The sequence below is a fragment of the Vicugna pacos genome, chromosome 29 (assembly GCF_048564905.1).
Source record: "Vicugna pacos chromosome 29, VicPac4, whole genome shotgun sequence".
In the NCBI taxonomy this organism is placed as follows: domain Eukaryota; kingdom Metazoa; phylum Chordata; class Mammalia; order Artiodactyla; family Camelidae; genus Vicugna; species Vicugna pacos.
In genome coordinates, this window is record NC_133015.1 from 7,888,383 (window position 1) to 7,911,624 (window position 23,242).

A 23,242-nucleotide genomic window follows, 5' to 3' on the forward strand; every position below is an offset into this window, starting at 1 on the left:
TGTTTAAATGTATATTATTTCATAAAAGTTACTTCTACAACTATGTAGATATGCACAATAATTTAAAAATTATATATCAGCCACCCTGTTCCGAGTCGTATTAAAGCAGAGTGATAGAGGAACAATTTTTAACAGTCTAAGGGAATTTTAGCAAGAAAGCAGTAAGGGCACCTGGATTTAGTGTCCTCGCTCTAGATTTATTGGCAGCCACTTGGAAACTTCTGTCTTGCCTTTCTGCCTCATTGCCTAGAAGTCATTCATCACTTAGTTTTATAAAACTCAGGACCCAAACACACACACACACACCGCCAAATTTTCTAAGCTTTAAAAATTATTCTTTTCCTGCCAAGTCATACTCTGTATTTACAGAATATTCTTCCCTCCCTGAGAAGCCTAGAATGGTCTGTCCAGACCTCCACAGAGTGATTCTTAATCCAATTACCTACAAGCAAAGGTGGGGGGAAGAGAAACAACAGGGAGCAAAGCATCAGTTCAGCGCCTGGGGCAGAATCCCTGTCTGATAACAACTCCTGTTCCTGGACCCCATCTATCACATGGCTTTAACATCTATCCACCCAAAGACAGGAAGAAAAAAATACGTTTTAAATCTCAAAGAGCCTACGTTTTTCACAGCAGGCCCAACTCCACCTACCTTTTCTAAACGGTGGTGCCCGGGCGCCCTGCTGCCCGGAACAGCTCAGACAACGATGGAAGAGATGATTGCTGCTCGGTGGCCTTGTTCAGGTGAGGCTGGGGGAGAACGAGGTCCCCTACCCCGACCCCCGTGGGCGAGAATAGACCTCCCCCTCCTGGGAAGCCGGCCCTCTCTGGATCCCGTTAGGAAGCGCGGTCAGGGTGAGAACACAGCTGAGCTCAGTGAGTTCCTAAAGGTCACCTTTACAACCTTACGCCCAGCTCAGCCTCCTGGCTTCACACTCCAAATTCAGCCTTACCTACCCTCTCTCAGCTAACCATCCCCTGTCCTCCTCACGGTCCACATTTAAAACGACAAAAGCACAAGTAAATAGCACAGTAAAACACCCTTTTGTTTGAAAAAAAGATTGATCTTAACATCCAAGAGGAAAAATAGAAATAACTTGATAAGAATTAAAATTCCCACAGAAGAGATTAGTCAGTGGACGCCCTCCAGGCCACCACCCACCCTGCCCAACTTTAACTCTCCCTCAGTTTCACAGATAAGTGCCTGTGATTCTCACCTCTATTATGAAACTCTCTCAACTTACAATTATCACCCCTTTCATCTTCCCTGAGGTTTTCCCTTTGATCGAGAGTTATGTGTGGCTTCACCCCTGTGGAGACTCCCAGCTGGTATTTCTACCACTTTCTTAAACCTCTTTAACCACCTTCTCTCTTTCTTCTCTTTCTTTTCCTTACTGGGAGAAACACATTCAGCGGGGAGATGCTGCATTTGAACCAAGTTTAACTTTTTATACATTAACGTGTGTATAAGACAGCGTGGCCTTTTAAAAAATTAATGGGTAAAGAAATACCTTGCATAGGTTTTGCTTAACTAGAAAGAGGAGAGGAAGAAGAGTGGGAGAGAGGCAGAGGGAGGAGAGAAATCCCGTCTTCATCTCTCACCAGAACACATAGAAATAAAAACAGAAACCCCAGCTCCCTTCCTACATAATTTGCAGACTGGCTACAAAACTTGTAGGACTTAGTACAAAATAAAAATGAGGAACTTTTCAAACATTATTAAGACTTTCAAGTGATGACAGCAGAGCGTTGTACCAAGCATGGGTCCTTCTGAGTGCTGGGCCGTGTGTGACTGCACGACGTTAGCCACACGCCCTGGAAGCCAGACCTGTGCCCTACTATAAATCAAAACAGCGGTCTCGCTGTGCTGGCTGTATTTTGGGTTTTTTCCCCCAGAATACTCAGCCCCTGCTAGGATGGTCAACTTCTCCTGGTTTGTCCTAGGCTGTCACAGGTTTAGCCCTAAAACTCCCACATGCCGGGCACCCAGGCAAATCGGGACAACTGGTGACCACTCTCTTCTCTGAGGACCCATTCTAGTGGCACAGCTGTCCTCTGAGTTTCTGCTGGTCTTAATTTCTTGCTCGTAGAAACAGTGGCCATCTTAAGCCAGTGCCCATCTCTGTGGTGGAGTGTGGACCTATTCCAAATGCCTCCAGATTTACTCTGCTATTTGTCATGTCCCCAGAGAGAAGGCATGGTTCTGACTGCTCGTGTGCCTCAGAAGGAAGCTGGAACGTGCTCATACGTAGCACCACCTGTCGGAATTTCTTCTCATTCTTCTTTAGAAAGAAGGCTGCATTTCAGGATTTGGTCACTGTACACCTGCAGTCTTTTTTTTTTTTTTAAGTTGTGGTACTCTAACAATGTATGAAGCATCATTTTTATTAAGATAGTTACACATTATACAACACCTGTCCATGAACCACAGTCTTTTTAATTCATTAAAGTGATAATAAAATATACTCATGTAAAAACTAACAAACCATCATTTTGTTGCAGGGGGATGATCTGACCTGCAGACTGAACTTCACGTGTACATTTACTGTTAAACATGAACTGACCTTTCACTGAGCACTTTTCTGGGCCTGGAGACATCTTGGTGAATCGAGCGCCGTATCCTCCCTGGAACTGCGTAAAGTGTAATGTTTACATGCTCTTAGCAATGTACTAACACAAAGACTAGTCATTTAACTCCTTAAACAGGAGCCCCCCTGCTTGAGTTCTATGTGTCATTCTCTAGTGTGCCCTGCACTCCCCTCGGATACGGGACATGCCAAGGGTGTTTCACAGTTTCTCCTCACACAGCTCACATCCCTCTCTCCAGTTAATGCTCCTGCATATTCTTCACTGGGAAAACAGAAGACCCCAGACAGAAGCTCCCACAGCCTCCTCAAAGCAAATGGACCATCTACCTTCATCTGCGCCCAGTATTGCCGGCCTCCTAATAAGCCGCAAGGCAGTGCGCGTGTCCGATCAGAGCCCAGCCCTCCCTGATACTCTGCAGTCCATCCCCTTTTGTCTCCTCAAAGACTTGCTTTCCATAGCCAAACAACTTTTAAATGTTCATTCTCTTTTATAGTTCACTTTCCAACGGAAAGATCATAGCCTAGAATAATGGTTCTCAAAGTGTGGTCCCTGGACCTCAGTATCAGCATCACTTGGGATTTGTGAGAAACACAAATACTTGAGCCTCACCCCAGACGTACTGATTCAGAAACTCGCGATAAGGCCCAGCACCCATGTTTCATCAAGCCCTCCAGGTGGTCTGACGCTCACTAAAGTCTGAGTCTCACTGATCTATAGTTGACACGCCTCAGCTTCCCTACACACCAGCTCACGCCTGTGTCCAAAGACACCAGGACCCCAGTGAAAGGGCTCTCTGGAGTAGGCCGGAGGCTGCAGTCCTTGGCCCTCTCCTGATCCTATTTTTATTAATGGCGGATGGAAGCCCAGATGGCACACTGCTCTCATTAATCGATGGTAGAGAGCTGGATGAGGTAGAGATGTTGAATGATGACATTATTACCCAAACACACAAAGTGATGGTCCAAATCTCTCAAGATGAAACTTAATACAGTATGTTAGTTAGGATTAGATTCAGCTTTGAGTGACAGAAAATCCAAAATAGCATCGGCTTAATAAGAGAGAAATGTGTTTCTCATTCACGTAAATGAACTCTGGAAGTGTCAGGCCAGACTCAATGGGGTGGCTCTGCTCCCTGGAATCCCCAGGACTCAAGCTCCCCGTCTGTCCCAGTCCTAAGGTATGGCCTCATCCTCAAGTCACAGATGGTGACTTCCACATATTTCAGATGGCAAAATAAAGGAAGGATGAAGAAAAGCACTCATTTTTGCTGTCTTTTAAGGATTCTGGATGCTAGCACATTATCTTTCTGCTTGCAGCCTACTGGCCAAAACTTTGTCTTACGGCCATAGCTGTAATGAAGGCTAAGAATTATAGTGTTTGTTTTTCTAGGCAGCTCAGCTAAAAATGCTATTACATCGAAGAAAGGGAGAACAAATATTGGGACACCATGAGTAGCTTCTGCCAACCAAAGCAAAAACAAAGTCCTTTCTAGAAAGCCTAAAATGTGAATGTCCCTTGAAAATTTTGGCAGAGAAGGGGGAGGTAAGGAGAAACAGCCACAGAAGCAGCCCTCTGCTATCCAATACGAAGGCGGAAAACCAATCCATACTGGTTTAAGTTGAAAAAAGAAGGTATGAGATATAAAACTGAAATTTCTTGACACACTGCTAGCTTTAGAAATGTCTCAAAAGATGTCATCAAGATTTGACTCTTCTCCATATCTCAGATTCAGTCTTCATGGTGGGTTTATTCCTAGGCGTCACGTAGTGCAAAGATGTTTGCCCACAGGTCCAGGTCTTTACTGAAATAGGGAAGAACAATTCTGACTCCGTATTAGACCTGTTCCTTTGGTCCTAGCCCTGCGCTCTGTTTCCTGGGCTTAGTCCTGCTGGTTCTGCACCTTTTGTAAACGAATATTGCCTAGAGCCTGAAACGTACAGGGGAGCCTATTCTCAAGGCTCTGACCTTTAAGGGTGTAACACTTTTCCATTTACATAGAGATAAAACTTTGCAGAACAGAGAATACATTTGTGTCGTTGGAGGTTTACGGGGACACCATGACTTGACCTACCCAGACAGCTGCAAGAACAAAGGATTCCGATGAGAAGTTTGCAACAACCAATCACACCCTCTCCCCTTTTCACTATAAAAGGAGCCTGAATTCTGGCTTAGGGAAGATGGTTCTCTAGGATATCAGTCCCCCATCTTCTTGGTCTGTCAACTTTCCGAATAAAGTCATTACTCCTTGTCCCCATACCTCATTTCCTGATTTATTGGCCTATACGTGCAGTGAGCAGAATGAGCTTGGACTTGGTAACACTACCCCCAGAACCTGCTGGCGGACCAGGCAGGAGCGATTCACGTTCACTCTGCCCCACCCACATCTCTGCTTGCTTCTCAGGTCCGCTTCCTCTAGCAAAGTGGTTCTCACCCTGCCTACTCATTGGAATCCCCTCAAGAGCTTTTTTAAATCCCTAATACACAAGCTTCTCTTCCTAAATCTGATTTTGTTGATCAGGGTGAGACTTTGGCATTTTTTAAATTTCCCCAGTTGATTCTCTTTTATATCCAGAATGAAAATTTCCTGATCTAGCATACGGTGGGAAAGTGGAAGCTTTGCCTTTCAAGTGTCTCAGGAGTTGTCTCCCCAGACACTGTGTGTGCATGTCATGTGTCTCCTCCATCAGACCCTGTTTCACCATGGGCCCCCCTCACTGCACTACTGGGTACCACCTGAACCTCCACACCTGTGTTCCCTTCATGGGATCCAGCGTCTCTTTATGGGGCCTGAGGGAGGGACCCCTTGACTGCCCTGCTTTTCTGTCTCCCCAAGATCTCTACAAGTGGCTGCCAAGGTTGATTCTCCTTTACTAAAGGACTGAGGTGATTTTAAAGGGGAAATAACAGTAGGAAGGAAAAAAATTAAAGGTTTGGAGAGCCATCTGCTCATAGACTATAATTGAAACTAAGACCAAGACTTGAAAAATGTCAACAATTAGAAACTCCATAGCAGGGATTAGCTGATCAAAGAAGCTGGGAAGGATTATCCAGAGCGGTCACAGGAAACCCACAGGAGCAGGGACTCTGGAAGCCGAGAGAACAGAAGCTGCAAGTACCAGGACCTAGTTCACCCAATTCATTCCTTTGTCTAGTGACCTCACCTGGTGTCATCTACTCTGGTGACTTCTCCTTTCAGTGAAATGCGAAATATTCAGAGCAATAGCCACAATGCTCCAAATTTCCATGAGGCTCAAGTTACTATCCTTTGATAGATTGCTAGTACATACTCAGACTTCTCTACAAAAAAACGTAAGTTCATGAAAGGCTAGGAACTTTTCAGAAGACCTTCTCCAAAGACAGTGCTCCTCAAATCCTCCCAGATATCAAGTCAGAGATCTAGAGGTCCAAAACTACGTGTGCTGAGGTACCCAGGGTCATCACAGGGAACCGATGAACCCTGCAGGAAGTTTTAAATTTCTGAGGGGAAACACAGGAGCATCTGCCAAGCACCATATAAATTACTATCAGTACATTATTTAGGCCTAACTACTTAAAAATCTAAAATATATATTAGGGGGCCCAGGCCCATGAATAAATTACTGAGTTGACTATAACCATGAGCCCAGAACGTTTGGGAATGTCTGAAACAGGTAAATGATGGGCTCCAGCAAACCAACACTCTCTCTTCCTCATACTTACCATCACTGCAGCTGTCAGCCTAAACATATGACACCCAAGAGTACAAATATTTGTTCCTTACTCCACCTCTAAGGGAATTAATTATTCCTGCTCAGAAATTATAAACCACCTATGGGCTAGGTGAAATAAGAATCTGCAGTAGAAACAATCTAGATAGCATACTAAACTAAAATATTTTATTTCAAATCCATGAAACAGCTGAAAAAATCTAATTTATATTCAGAGCATTTTCAAGTTTTATATCCTTTGCTTTCAGCCAAGAACTTCAGAGTAGGTGTTATATTAACAAACAAGCAAATAAAACTATTAGGTCAAAATCACAGGCTAAAATCTAGTTTATGTTGATTAAATTTGTTCAATTCCATGGCCAAAGAGCAAGTTTCTAATTCTGGTTTTATATCTGTATTAGTCAGGATAGTCTTGCTTATGTTACAGTAAATCCTAAAAAGGCAAACTCTAAAAATCAATGGCTTCTGCGGAAAACAGCATGGAGATTCCTCAAAAGACTAGGAATAGACTTACAATATGACCCAGGAATCCCACTCCTGGGTGCATATCCAGAAGGAATCCTACTTCAAAAAGACACCTGCACCCCAATGTTCATAGCAGCACTATTTACAATAGCCAAAACATGGAAACAGCTTAAATGTCCATCAACAGATGACTGGATAAAGAAGATGTGGTATATTTATACAATGGAATACTATTCAGCCATAGAAACTGACAACATAACACCATTTGCAGAAACATGGATATTCCTGGAGAATGTCATTCTAAGTGAAGTCAGCCAGAAAGAGAAAGAAAAATACCTTATGAAATCACTCATATGTGGAATCTAAAAAAAAAAACATAAATACAAAACAGAAACAGACTCATAGACATAGAATACAAACTTGTGGTTGCCAAGGGGGAGGAGGCTGGGAAGGGACAGACTAAGATTTCAAAATGTAGAACAGATAAACAAGATTGTACTGTATAGCACAGGGAAATATATACAAGATCTTGCGGTAGTTCACAGCAAAAAAAAAATGTGACAATGAATATATGTATGTTCATGTATAACTGAAAAATTGTGCTCTACACTGGAATTTGACACAACATTGTAAAATGACTATAACTCAATAAAAAAATGTTAAAAAATTTTTTTTAAAAAAATCAGTGGCTTGACCCCAAAGTAAGCTTTATTCTCACTTACCTAGAAGTCTGACATGGTATGGGTGTCTTTTTTCCACCTATGGCTATGTTGGCTGAAATACCTGGCCTCCAAGGTCCTGAGTCCAGGAAAGAAAGAGATGTGGGAAGCACGCTAGCTCCTAACTGCCTCATCCTCAGGGTAACACAGATTACTTCCTCTCACAACCCACAGACTGGCCAGAACTTGTCACATGGCTACAACTTCTTTACAAAGGATGCTGGGAAGTGTAGGGGAGAACATGGGCATTCAGTAAGCACACTCTCTGACACAATCCACTTGGTTATAGTAACAGCAGCTGAAGATAGGAATTTACTAATTCACTCATTCATTCATCAGAAAGTCTCTACTGAGGACCTACCATGTGTTGGGTGTTGTCCCTCATGGAGAATGCTAGGCAATAAACAAGACGCCAAGAAAATGAACGAGAAGGTAATCACAGACTGTGATGTGAATCTTCATTCATTCATTCATTCATTCATATGGTGTTTATTCATTAATGTATTCAACAAACTTGGGTTCTGTGCTGATTTTTTACCAGATGTAGTTCTAGTTCTAGGGATATAACAATAAACAAAACAAAGCTTATATTTTTGTGGAGAGGACACACAGCCGCAAACAACACATTAAAAACTAGTCAGATGAGGACAAGAGCTATGAAGAACAATGAGGCAAGAGACGTGGTGCCTCTGTTACAGTGATACGTGCATTCCCGAGTTCCATGTGAATGCTAATGAACCAACAGTAAGACTATTTGCTATTTACCATATTTCCCCTCCCTTCCATTACTGGACCTCAGTGCTGGGATTTCACTGGGTTTTACTTATTACTATGCAAAGGTTTTCAAATATATTCACTTAAAATATTAAAAGTCAAGTTAAAAATGGTATGTATATAATGATCCCATTGCAAGGACTAGACTATATGAGACAATATGGAAGTCCACACATTAATATGCCACCAGAGCAAATCCTGGCTATTGAAACCACACATGATTTTGTTTTCTTTTTTCATATATGGAAATATTTTCTAATTTATCTGCAATAAGCATTGGTTATTAATAGAATAATGAAAATAAAATGTATGAAGCCTGTATATGGGTTAAGAGGCTAAATAATTCATAGGTTATATAAAATTTCCTGGAAGAACAAATGTATAATTTGTTAATTGACTCTTGGGAAAGTCAAGAAGGCAGTCACATTTGGAACTTGTGGAGTATTCTCAGAGTTACAATTTGTTTTTCTCCTGAGGGATGGGAAAGGTGGGCTTACTTGAAAGAGAGTTAAAAGGGGTAATTAGTGCTATGATCTATGAAGAGGGAATATGACGACTTTTCTGGGATAAATTAGAGAGGTTTTTCTACCTCTAAGACAAAATCATCAGTCCTGGGAGGTGGCATGCCAGTCACCTGGATGAAGATGCAATCCAGGATAAGACCTAGAGATGACTATTCTTGCTCCATGAGATTCCAAGAAAATGGAAAAGCCACATTTGCTTTGGCCCAAGCAACAAGCATCAGAAAGCACAAGATGAGCTCAGGGTCACCAGTAAGGGAAACGAACATAGGACAATGACAAGGCTGACTAGAGATGCTGGGTATTAAAATAATAGCTACTGTCATCATTATCATCATCATCATCATCATCATCACCATCATCATCTTAAGTATGATGCACAGTTACAGAGTCTTAATAGAATGCCAGGAAATGTGTTACTTGTGTTATTTGCATTATCTCACTCAATATATTGTGTACAAATTCATTTATGTTTGGATTCTATCTTATATTCTATTATTTTAACATCTTGACATATTCTGTGCTGGAGTACTCACAGGGAAGTTCATGTTCAAGTTCAAGAACACTTCAAGGCTCAAGAGCGAGAAAGGTCCAACTTGCCAATTCAAACAATTTTAGGAATATAAGGCAGGCAGAGCAGAAAGTAACAAAAGCTTTTCTGGGAGAAGTGTCTCTTATAGACAAAATCAAAGGGGAAGTGGGGCATGAGCAACTTGCTTCAACCTTGGTTTCTTCAAGGATGAGATAGTTATCAGAAGCCCATTTACCCTGAAAATTATGTAATGCTTAAGAGTTCTAAGCTCTTTCGTGCTCCTTCTGGCCACACAGTAGTCTAGCAATGCCCCTTCCACAATTCCAAATGCCTGCTGTGCTTCGCCCACGCTTTATGGTGATTTTCTGTTACGACAAAGGCCCAGGAAGCAGTTCTTTCTACAATGACTTCTGATGTCTTCTCCCTTCAAAGAAACCTTCTGTCCATGATGAGGGACTTCCCAGAAAGTGGTGCCAGAGCCTAAAAAGGGTGAAAAGGGCACCCAGATGTGGGGGTGGTAAGGGCAGTTTTCAGAGAGGCTTTGGAGCCCAAGCAGGGTGGAGTGGGTGTCTACACTGGGGGATGGAGGCAGTACGGATGGTCGGAAGACTGGCTGGATGAGGCGGTGTCTGCGCTGAGGAGGCAGCAGAGAGGATGGAAGATTGGTTACACATAGGGAGATTGAGCAAGTAACTTCATGAAGGATAATGGGAGCCAGCCTGCACTCCGTGGTGGTGTGAGTGTCAGTGCGACCTTATGGTTTTTGGTAGATAGATAATGTTTAGATACAGAAACAAATACTTATGGGGGTGCATCTGTGTGCGTATTTCCTAGCTGTGTCTACTGAAAGGGCTAGGGAGCAACGAGCACACCCCGAAAAGAACAGCCCAATAGCAATGAGCATGTCTAGCCCCAGATCCTGTTTCAAATACCACTGTCCTCCGTAATAAACCAGGGTTCCTTGCAGAAATGGCTGATTCCAACGCTGATACAGAGAAAGTACCAGATGAGCCTGAACATCCTGTTGGACCAGTAATCAGGGAAATGCTTGAAGAATGACAGGGTTGTGTCAAAAGGACACAGGGTCTAACTTGAAGAGGCCAATTCTGGGACAATTTGAACATTAAAATAAATAATGATAGTAATTTATTATAACCCATTGAGTGAAAATAAGAAACCATGAGTCTATACTGATATAAATAAACTTTAAATTTGATGAAGAGCAGGGTATTTATCTAGTTTTAAAATGCCCCCTCCCAAACACTTACTAACTACAAATGGTAAAAGAGTAACTTTGTAGTGAAGACACTGGCGGACACAGTCTTAAACCAAGTAATCAAGTGAACAGCACAGTAAATGGAATGAATCCAAATCTTGTGCTACCTGGTGGAGTGTGAGAACACAGCATCACTTCTATGATAATAAAATGACTGCCGTGTATTCTTCAAAAATACCAAAGGCGTGAAAACCGAGGAAAGACTGTGGAACTGTTCTAGGTGTAAGGAGAAAAGAAACTGACAAGTAAATGCAACATTTAATTCCAAACTGGATCTTTTTACTGTAAAGGACAATTGGCAGAATGTAAATGGGTCTGAAGACTAGATGGTAGAAATGTATCAGTGTTAGTTTCCTCCTTTGATGCATGCACTACGATTATGTAGAATATTCTTGTTTACAGGATGTGAAAACTGAAGTATTCAGTAGTGATGAGTATTAGGTTGTCACCTTACTCTCAAATGGTTAAAGGGAAAAGAAGAAGTTTTTCTGTGGCTGCAACTTTTCAGGAGATTGCTTGAAAATAAAAACTTGCATTAAAAAGAAACTTTCATAAACCGAGATAACCTGAGAATGTCTCTGTTGCTCAAAATCTAAAGAACCTGGCACAGTCACGAATGGGATCTCTCCCTTGATGGCTCCTCTCGAAATATTATTCAATAATATTGTTCCTTCATCTCTTAACTTTAATTATTATTCTTTCTCTCCTTGTATTCTTTCCAAAACATGACTGACAAAATCAAGGCCTGATACTTTGATTTTATTTGCCCTTTTTTTTTTAAGATCATATTTTTAAATTTTTTCCTAGGGGGATTACGTGTATGTATGTATGTATTTAAACGGCGGTACTGGGGATTGAACCCAGGACCATGCATGCTAAGCACACACTTTACTACTGAGCTATAACCTCTCCCTATTTGTCCTCTCTTAAATATCTTTGCTGTCATTTGTTTTCAGTTTAGAATTGAAATTGTGAGGCCATTTACAGGATCATCTCCTTTGATCTGTTCATTCCACTCCTGGAAATTTTACCTCAGAAAATAACCCAGAAGATGAAACAAATACAAAAGATCTTTGTTATCATATTACTCCTCTAACCCCACAGTTTTGCCTGTTTCAGAGAACAGCCTGACAAGAAATGAAGAATCCTATTCCTGACCCACCACAGAGATAAATGGATGCCAGGAGACCATGAACATGTTCCCTCACTTCCCATCTAGACGCTGGAGAGGGCAGCTGCTGCTTTTGCCTGGTCAGCATCCTTTCCCCTTCCTTCTGGTACAAACGCTTGGAGTTTGCTTTGAGACGTGCCCTTCCACCACTGTTCCCAGACTTGGTGTGACTGTCCAGGCATCCTGACCTCCCTGGCCAAGCCCAGCTAACCAGCGACTAAAGCTAAGTCATCCTGGGAGCCCAGCACGGGAGACTGTCCATGAATGCCTGCTCCCTAGGTCTCTGGAGCTGCTCTCCTATGTATGCTCTCTGAGTCTAATTTCTGAATTTATTTTTAAATCCTGTGACCTACTTGTACCTCTCCAATGCTTAGGTTATCCACAGTTGGTTTCTATTGCTTATATCTATATAAGCCTTATTGTCCATCTAGATTCTTCCATAGTTAGGTTTTCAGGAATCTCTTTTTCCCATGTTCCTCATTTCTTTGTCTTAAAAAAAATCCCCTTTTTTTCCCCCTTAGCATACTTGTTCCTTCTTGCACTGCCCATAAAGCCCTTAGCATCTCCCATCTGAGAGGTCAGCATCGGGTTCTCACCATGCTTCCTGGGAGAAGCACTGGGCTTTAATATTCTTTAGAGGAAAACATCTACTGGAGAAACGAACCTTTCTGCTCCTAATACTGACCACCTCTCATAGCCAAACTTGGAGGCTTTATTCAAAAGAGTCTCTCTTCACTCTGTCTACAAAGTACCTTCTCTCACAAAAGAGGAAGAGAGAAAGAGAAGATGGGTTTGAAGATAAAAGATAACCCCATTCTGCCACATTTATGAGAGAAAAATAGAAATAATTGAGGTTAAAAAAAACAATTTCAGGGGATGTTAGGAGATTACATCCATAGCAACTCTAATATTTTGTTCTCAATATCTCTGAAAATATACTTGCTACTCCTTGGGAAAAAAAATAGTTTATGTGTCCAACAGAGCTGGTTAAGTAAAGAGCAAAAGTATCTACTTACTCAATGAAGCCATTAAAAATAATTATTATACCGTATGTCAGATAGCTATTATACCATAACCAAATAGAACCCCAGCACAGGCCAGATAGAACATCTTGCTATTTTACCCCAAGGAAAATAAATAAACATGAGATGGAGCATGAAAAACCTTGCATGAGCACAACTGGCTGCCGTGGGTAGCACAGGATAGAAAACTAAAACCCTCTTTACAGACGGGCAGGAGACCCTTCCCACGGAAGGGCGCTGCCCACAGAGCCGTCAAAGCCTATGAATAAGCACGTTCGCTCTCGGTTAGCCCCCGGCGCCTTTTGCTTTTACCTGCCCAGCACACTTGTCTCTACTTTTTCTAGAAACAAACAAACAAAATGTACAAACATGACCCCAGGTTGAGTGTCACAGAACCCTCTTCCCACCTGTTGTGACTGGTCCAGGGTTGGGCATGTGACACAACTGGGGCCAAGTGAAGCCCTCCGTGGGAAAGCCTGTTCCCTCTTAGACCTTGAGCGATACTCAGGTAACCTCAGCGCAGTCACATCAGGCCCCACCTTAACTCACAAGGAGCCGGAGAGGACGATAAGGGACAATCCAGCCTCAAGTGCCTGGAGCTGCCCTCAGCCCTGTAGTCAGTCTTCAATTCTGTGGTATCTTCCAACAAAGCCTCCTTTTTCCTTAAATCAGATCGAGTGTCTGTCGCAGAGTCCCACCTGGAACTATCATTCACCTTAACAAACATGACCAAACACATCTGTGGACTCGCTGTCGTCTGCAGAATGTTTTGCATGACTTTTGGTAGCCGGAGTCCCTACCTGGGCAGAGGTCGCAAGTGACTTACTCCCATAGCAGTTGAGACACGTCAAAACCAAACTCCAGGGCGCTATTAGGGATCACACACAGAGACCCTATTTTCTCTCTTCGGGTCGTGCAAAACCACAGTATCTACAGAGTCTTGCCTACACAAAATCACCTCCACACTATCATAAATAATCTATCTTATTTAAGAAATAAGGCACTAAAGGAAAAGACTCAAAATTAATAGGTGTCAATCCGCAAGACAGCTGTCCCATTGTCTTAGCCTGGTCTGAATTTGTCCTTTCATATAACAAGTGCCACAACTAAACATCCTTCCTCGAGACAGAGCGGAGGCAGATGGAGAAGTGAGGGAATTAGTCTGGCAACTCGAAAAGAGAGTAAAAGGGACTTTTGACTGGCCAAGGCCTTGAAACATGGGTTCAGGCCAAGTTGACTTAAACCCCAAAAGGGAGCAATATGGACAATAAATAGAGATCCACAGTCTGTTTTAAATTGCAACTGTCAGAAATCATTTATTCAATTCAGATTTGTTATTCACAGAGAAGAGTCTGAGGAATTGTAACAGCTCTCTGGAACACCATAGGTTGCACTAAGAGTTTATATCGTCTGAATACAAGTTTAATGTAGAGTTTGGGGGAGGAGGGCGGGCAGAAGAAAAAGCCAAAAAGTTCAGTTAATTTAAAACAACTAACAAAAGGTACACTTTATGAATTATCACTAGCTCCAATTCTAGCCACATTTTATGACTTTATGGAACTTTCAAAGATACATTTTATAAATACAAATGGTTAATTTTATGTGTCAACTTGCCTTAGCTATGGTTCCCAGTTGATTGGTCAAACACCAATCCAGATGTTTCTGTGCAGATTTTATGTCACTAACATTTAAATCAGTAGATTTTTAGTAGATTACTCTCCATAATGTGGATAGGTCTCATCCAACCAGTTTAAGGCCTAAAGATAAAACAGACTGACATCCTCCAAGAAGGAATTCTGCTTCCAGACTGTCTTTGGAGACAAGACTACAATATTGACTCTTGCTGGAATTTTTGGGCGGTCAGCCTGCCCCACAGATTTTGGACTTGCGAGTCTCACAATTGTGTAAATTCCTTAATGTATCTCTCTCTCTCTCCTCTCTCTCTCTCTCTATATATATATATGGAGAAACATGACCAATGGGATATATACATATAGAGATGCATACCCTAATACACTGGAGAACCCTAATGCACTTGTGTGTGTGTGTGTGTGTGTGTGTGTGTGTGTGTGTGTGAGTGTGAGCACGTGCACAAATTTATATTCCAAAAGAGTAAAGTCAGGCTCTGGAGTAAAATTATTTGACAGACTCTATATGGAATTAGGAAACACTACAGAAATAGAAAGTAACACAGGAAAGGGTTAGACGATCTTTACATTTAATTTTACTTGAATCCTGTACTTCAGACTAATTAATAACACAACGCTAGGATTTACATATTATATTAGTATGGTTCCAAATGATCTGCTTCAAGTTTCTCTTTAATTAAAGCTACTTCTGTTCTTAAAGGGAGACGTTACTAATTTTGGATTCTGTTTCTCATTAAAGGAGCTTACATTTTTCTATTTCCACGGCAAAAGGATATTTATTTGGGTCATAACCAAGGCTTCTCAAACTTTAATGTGCATACGAATCACCGGGGATCTTTTAAAAATGTAGATTGTGACTTATTAAGTCGGGGGGGGGGGGCGCTGAGAGTCTGCATTTTTAGCAAGTTCCCAGGTGATACCAAAGACAGAGTCCCACACCTTGAGAAACAGGAACCTAGAGCATCGGAATCCCCTGCAGGGCTTGTGAAATAGCAAAGCGCTGGGTCCCACCCCCAGGGAATCTGATTTGGGAGGTCTAGCTGGGGCCCCGGAATCTGCATTTCTAACAAGCAACCTCTTGGTACTGACGCTGCAGGTCTAGGGGCCACACTTGAAGAAACACTGAGCGAGTACTGTTTCCCTAATCGTGGGGGTCACCTCAAGCACTTTCAAACCTACCAAGGCCCATGTCCCTCTGGTAGAGTCTGAGCCCGCAGGTGCAGGAGGACCCAGAATCTGGGTCCTAACAAGCATCTCGCACTGTTCGCCGAACCGTGAAACCCCGAGCCAAAGAGTCTTCTCAGACCTCGATGTCCTTCAAAACCTGGTGTCTAGACAGAAGTGTGAGCCCAGCCTGGACCCCCGAACCCCACCGCCGGACACGGGGCCCGGAATCTGCACATGTTGAACCTTCACAAGTGACTCCAATACTTGCAAAGCTCGGAACCACTGCACTGAAGCCGTGGCCCAACTCTGGCTGCACATTAGAGATTTTTCAAGTATTCATGCCCCAGCTTCTGATTTAACTAGTCTGGGGTGGGATCCCGGTATTAAAAGAAAAAAGGAAAAAAAAACTTACAGTAAAAAAAATAACACCAGACACTTCGACGCAGCGGACGGCGCGCAGAAGCGCGGCCAGCTACCCGTCAATTCAAGATGGCGGGGGCGGGCGGGCCATGTGCGGACACGTGTAGGGGGCGCTGTTCAGCTGCGCTGTGCACAACTCGCGAGAGCTGCGCCAGATCGCGAGAACTCCGCCCCTCCCTCCCCAGAGAGAACCCTGCAAAGCAGCCCCGCCCACCGCCCTTCCAGCGAGCGGGTGCTCTAGAGTGGGAGCGGCAGCGCTCAGATTTTTAATCAAAGATAAAAGCTTTCATTTGCTTCTGGAGAAAAAAAAAAGTAGATTATAAAGGTCAGTGAAGGTTGAGGACTCTGAACTGGAGTTTCAGCTCTAGATGGGCTTTAGGGTAGATTTGAAACTTCAAGAACCTCTTCTCCTCTAAGCCCTGGAGCAGTGAGCAAAGCAGACGTTTCCACACCTGCTTCCCCCGCGTGCCCACATAAGACACACTTGATCTCCTAAGGGTGAGATTCTACCCCAGCAAGAGGCACCCCTGGACCCTGTCTGATGGATGCATCCTCAAAAAAGAGTGAAAAAAGTGGCCTCCTCCCTTTTAAAGTCAAGCCTAAACTCACTCATTCACTCATTCAAAATATTTATTATGTTCCTATTGGGAGCCAACACTAAACTAGAAGTTAAGCATATAATTAAACAGGCCGTGTCCCTGCTTTTAAGGAGCTTAGGATCTAGTGAAAGATCCAAGCAAATACGGCCAACAGACACGTGAAAAGATGCTCAACATCAGTAATTACCTCACACCTGTCAGAATGGCAATTATCAAACAGACAACAAATAACAAGTGCTGGCAAGGATGTTCAGAAAATGAAACCCTCATGCACTGTTGATGGGACTGTAAATTGGTGTAACCACTATGGAAAATGGTCTGGCGATTCCTCCAAAAATTAAAAACAGAATGACCATACAATCTAGAATTTCTACTCCTAGGTATTTATTGAAAGAAAACTAAAACACTAATTAGAAAATATATATGCACGCCTATGTTCATTGAAGCATAATCTAACCATAGCCAAGCTATGAAGCAACTTAAGTGCCCAAAGATAAATGAATAAAGATGTGGTGTGTATATCTATATATACACATATACACAATGGAATATTACTCAACCATAAAAACAGAATGCAATCTTGCCATTTGCAATAAGATGGATGGATCTAGAGGGTATTATGCTAAGTCAATTAAGTCAGACAGAGAAAGACAAATACTGTATGATTTCACTTATATGGAATCTAAAAAACAAAACAAACAAAATAAAACAAATCAAAACCAGACTCATTTATGCAGAGAACAGGGGTTGCCAGAGGGAAGGAGGGTTGAGGGGAAGGAAAGAAATAGGTAAGGGAGATTAAGAGGTACAACGTTTCAGTTGCAAAATAAATGAATCAGGGGTATGAAATGCACAATGTGGGGAACATAGTTAATAACTATGTAGTACCTTTGCATGGTGACATATTGTAATGAGACTTATTATGGTGATCATTTTGAAATGTATAGAAACATTGAATCACTACATTGTGCAACAGAAACTAACGTAGTGTTTTAGGTCAATTATACTTCAAATAGTAAACAACAAATTTCTACTCTATAGCACAGGGAACTAAATTCAGTATCTTGTAGTAACCTATAATGGAAAAGAATATGAAAGGGTGTACATGTAAGTATATGGATGACTGAAATATATGCTGTATACCAGAAATTGATCAAACATTGTAAACTGACTATACCTCACAACAGAAACAACAAAAGACTAACTCATAGAAAAAGAGATCAGATTTGTGCTTACCAGAGGAGGGGGTGGGGCAGGGTAGAATTGGATGAAGGCAGTCAAAACGTGCAAACTTTCAGTTATAAGATGTCAGTTCTAGGATGTAATGTACAACATGATAAATATAACTGACACTGATATATATTATATATAAAAGTTGTTAAGAGGGTAGATCCTGAGCATTCTCATTACAAGGAAAACATTTTTTCCTATTTCTGTAATTTTATATCTATATGAGATGATGGACGTTCACTAAACTTACTGCAATCATTTCATGATGGATACAAGTCAAATCATTATTCTGTAAATCTTAAACTTCCAGAGTGCTGTATGTGAATTCTATTTTAATTAAAGTAGAAAGAAAAATTAAGTAAATTTTTTTAAAAGATTCAAGCCAATAAATGGTACTTTGACTCACAGCAACACTTCTACTGGCTGGGATTTAGGTGACAGAAGGGGAAACTCTAAACTCCCTCTCAGAATTAGATGAAATACAAGATGTGTGACCCACACTGTCTTCTTCCGGGAGCAGATTCCCACTTGCCACACTGGGCAGGGCCGCATCCTTTATCAGCTCCAATAATTGGATGTGTCCTTTGAGTGCTCTCTCAAAAAATAATAAAACAGCAGAACTGGAAGTGTATTTTTGTTTGACAGGGACAGTTCAGTTTTCTACCATTTTCCATGAACTGAAATGCCCACCGGAGGAGCTGTTGCTGTATCCCAGAGCACAGACAACCCTGGGGATCAGCCTAGAAAAGGCCACAATTCACCAAAGGGGCTGACACTCTCTAAGCCAACTGCTCCTCCCCGTTGCCACTCTCTAAACCATCTTTTCATCATGTACGTAAGTCAGGAAATAACAGCATCGCGCTGGAGCAAGAACCACCACAGCTGAACTCCCGAGCAATTGCCTCTCATAATGAGAGCATTGCCTTGTCTCCTTGCAGATTCCTGATCCAAGAAGTCATCATCAGTCAGTCAGCTGTTTTCGTCATTTTTGGTTAAAAGTAAATAAAATATTTCTCAGTGCTTCTTGCCATCCTCTTATTAGAATGTTATGAAACATTTCCAATGATTACCCACAGTCATGCTGTCAACCGGGCCACAGTCTGTTGTTAACATCTGGAGGGGAGGATGTTGGCAAGGAGAGTTTTAATTTAGGTAAGAGTTTTCTTTAATGAATCTCATTTTGACAGGAGGAAGTCATGACGGGCATCATAACGCCATCTAATCTGCCACAACCTTTTTCAAGTTGCTGGTTTTCCCTTTCTTCAATCAATCCTATTATTCCTTTCCTTTCAACATCCCCAAAGGGTCAAGCCCCTGTAGCTAGGAAAAATAATATATTGAGCAGCTAGCTTTTCTTTAAATGAAAAATGTTTCATATTGCTTCATCTTAATTTACTGGGTTTTTTTTTCCTCTCTCTAAATTGTATGACTTGTAACTGGCTAAAGGTAGACTGGGCCTAGCTTAGTTGTAATATTTAATATACATACAAAGCAAATTAATTTTCTAGGGAAACTGACAAGATGAACAAGTCTCCATTGAATGCAATTTCCAATAAGCCAGCTGAAATTTGTTACATAGGTCTCTTGGCTTCTTTAGCTCATTTCTGGGTTGCTTGCATTTTTTTTTTTTTTGTGGAAAACATTTTCTTCCAGAAATGAGGTTTCCTCAGGTAGAAGAGTAAAAACGGTGGTGTGTTGTAAAAACCACTCAGCTGATTGTTTGCTGTAAAACTTGTTCAAATTACACAAGCTCTGTAAACCTCAGTTCCTCACCAGTAAAGTGGAGCTAAAATAGTACTAACGTCATGGGGTTATTGTAACGTTAAATGACAACAAATAGGTATCAGGCTGTGTCATGCTTGACCTCAGTAGAGTCATTCAGTAAATGGTTACAGCTAATAGTTTTTTATTATTATTCTCTTTGGAACTGATAAGGAAGGGTTTGGATTAAGTAATATACAGGCAACTATTTACTTTTCTTTCAGTATGTTTTATCCTAAGTTGTCAGATCCCAGCTATCTGCTCATACGTAGGCTCTTTTCAGCAACTAGACTTTAGGGTAAATTTTGTAGGGTGGTTCACAGAGACACAGGCTGGCTTTGCCCATGTAAGAAAGAGAGCTATTATTCAGGGAAATGTAGCAATTCATGCATTGGTAGCATACCATCTTACTCTACATCAAAACAGAAACATTTTTCTTTAATCCCTTCTAAAGAAGCAAAATAATAGTATTGAATGTTAAAAGTGTATATGAAATGTCACCCCTTAATCATTTAACAATGTCTCCTAAATGAAAGGAGGAGGGGGATGGTCAGGGAGCATGAAGTCCTGAGTTTGAATTCCATTTCTGCTACTAATTGGTGACCTTGAGCAAGACTCAGGACCTCAGCATTTGGGGGTCAGAAATTATATTATGTTATCTGAAAGACCTTTATAAATTTTAAGTTATAATATCTGAAAGAAATGTGACTTTATTAACAAATATAACAATTTGCCATTGACTCTAAAGAGAATAAATGTTTTTTTCCATGTTGATGTTGTCCCAGACTTTTTCCTATATTTCAAGAGGAAGATGGCTCTGCTGTGCACAAGACAGGAATGCCCAGGGTTGCCTAAGCCATCGATCCAAGCAGATGGAGAAGAATCAATGGATTCTCAAAGCCGAGGTCACAATTGCAGGTGTCACCAGAAAATTCCTCCCTGCTGCCTAAAGACAGAGACAAAGATAATAAAATAGAGAGAGAGAAGCAGTCAATCCTCTTAGGTCACCTCCTGGGGTCAGATAACCTAAGATGAGCACAAGCTGTTAATAACATCCCTGAGGTAGTATGACTGAATTTGTGGATTTGTAAAGGGTGTTAAAATGAAACTCCCCCCAGCCCAATTTAAGTTTAACTATAATAAAAATAGTCTCTCTCTCTCTTTTTTTTTTGCATCATTTAGACTCAGTTATCTGTGCTTCTATAGCAGTTTCTCTATTGTTTCTTTCCTTTTATGTATGTATATATATATATATATATATATTTTATTGAAGTGTAGTCAGTTTACAATGTTGTGTCAATTTCTGGTGTACAGCATAATGCTTCAATCATACATGAACATACATATATTTGTTTTCATATTCTTTTTCACCTTAAGTTACTACAAGATATTGAATATAGTTCTCTGTATTGCATGGTATGAACCTGTTGTTTATCTATTTTATACATATTAGTATCTGCAAATCTCAAACTCCCAGTTTATCCCTTCCCACCCCCTTCCCCCACCCCCGTAACCATAAGTTCGTTTTCTATGTCTGTGAATCTGTTTCTGTTTTGTAAATAAGTTCATTTGTCTTTTTTTAGGTTCCACATACAAGTGATATCATATGGTAATTTTCTTTCTCTTTCTGGCTTATTTCTCTTAGAATGACAATCTCCAGGTCCATCCATGTTGTTGCAAATTTCATTATTTTTTATGGCTGAGTAGCATTCCATTATATAAATATACCACAACTTCTTTATCCAGTCATCTGTTGATGGACATTTAGGTTGTTTCCATGTCTTGGCTATTGTAAATAGTGCTGCTATGAACATTGGGGTTCATGTATGTTTTTGAATTAAAGTTCCCTCTGGATATATGTCCAGGAGTGGGATTGCTGGATCATATGGTATGTCTATTTTTAGTCTTTTGAGGAATCTTCATACTGTTTCCCATAACTGCTGCACTAAACTGCATTCCCACCAGCAGTGTAGGAGGGTTCCCTTTTCTCCACTGCCTCTCCAGCATTTATCGTTTGTGGGCTTTGAATGATGGCCATTCTGACTGGTGTGAGGTGATATCTCATTGTAGTTTTGCTTGCATTCCTCTGATAATTAGCGATATTGAGCATTTTTTCATGTGCTTATTGGCCATTTGTATGTCTTCACTGAAGAATTGCTTGTTAGGTCTTCTGCCCATTTTTGGATTGGATTGTTTACTTTTTTATTATTAAGTTGTATGAGCTGTTTATATATTCTGGAAATTAAGCTCTTGTCAGTCTCATTTTTGCAAATATTTTCTCCCATCCTGTAGGTTGTCTTTTTGTTTTGCTTATGGTTTCCTTTTCTGTGCAGAAGTATTATTTCTTCCTTTAGAACACTCTCCACTCACTATCAAACATCCCTTGGGAGTATATGTTGACTTTTTTTTCTTACTAAGTGATTTTTTTAAATATCTTTTTCTAGTTGTTGCTGATTTTTTTTTTCCTGAGGTGGGAGGGCGGGTAATTAGGTTTATTTATGTATTTATTTTTAATGGAGGTACTGGGGATTGAATACAGGACCTCATGCATGCTAAGCATATGATCTACCACTAAGCTAATCCCTCCCCACCATGTTGGCTTCTTAAAGCCATTTCACAGACGAGGTCAATGTAGTTTGGCAAACTGCCTCCCAAACTCCCACCCCAAAAGAAAATTTTTTTCAGAAAAAAGAAAAATAAAGGAAAATTGGCCCTGTAATGAAGTCTAGAAATTACGGTGATTTTTGAAATAGTATCAAACATTTTGGTTTGCTGCCTCAGAAATTGAAGACTTCATGCATTCAGTTTGCCTGCTTAAGAAAATACACACCAATCCATACAGCCAGATAATATCATCTATGTGCACCTGTAACTTACATGACATTGTACAGCAACTATTCTTCAATTTAAAAAATAGGGTTAAAAAGGGTAGTTTATGTGGGAAAATGACAGAGCATAAAGAGGGTGCTCAGTCAGAAAGGTCAATAGGTCCGGTCTGTAACCAGCGGGCAGCCGGGCCTCAGGCCCAGCGGAGCCAAAGCGGCTCACTAATTATGTGACTCACTGTCCTCTGCCTCCCAAGCCTGAATACCCCTGTGAGGTCCTATTAATATTAATTCCAGGCAATAGTGGCTCTTAGCACTCCCAGTGTAACCCCAGGATGTTACTGCTCCTCCCACATCTTCCCCGGTTATTTCTGGGAGTCTCCAGACTGATGTCTCAGCCATGTGCAGTCACAAATCTACCCTTGTTTCCCTGCTCTTGCTGTCCCTTCAGGGTGTCATATTTGCCTTTGCTGCTCTCCTGTGTGAAAATATCGAAGTATGGAAAAAATGGTGCCACGTCAAGACTTTCCCCAAACCACCATCCATGAGATGCCGCAGCCCTGCTGTGTCCTGGGAGTAAGGAGAAGGCATGGCCCTCTCCTGATTTCAGGGCACCTCTTTGTCACTTAGGCCTGAAAACCTACAGCAAGGCTCTGAAACCCACCCACGAAAAGCGTCCCTTCAGCCTCCAGCTCACCTTCTTTCTCCAGTGAGGCCTCCAACTAGACCAAGGGCCTAGACGGAAAATAGACACAGGCCAGTGACAACTCCTTCCACTGTCCTTGTTTTCATCCTCTCCTTTTCCCTCCATTAAA

At 41.4% G+C, this 23,242-nt stretch overlaps 1 long non-coding RNA gene across 1 annotated transcript in view; it reads right to left on the minus strand.

The window, feature by feature from the left end:
• LOC140690232 (uncharacterized) overlaps positions 1 to 16,081 on the minus strand; it is a 39,931-nt gene extending 23,850 nt beyond the window's left edge. Inside the window, exons 1-2 of the long non-coding RNA XR_012065418.1 lie at positions 16,005 to 16,081; positions 2,565 to 2,631 (exon numbers count right to left, since the gene is read on the minus strand). This is a non-coding gene — a long non-coding RNA (uncharacterized lncRNA). The remainder of the gene's footprint in view (positions 1 to 2,564; positions 2,632 to 16,004) is intronic.
• Between the last annotated feature and the right edge of the window lie 7,161 nt (positions 16,082 to 23,242).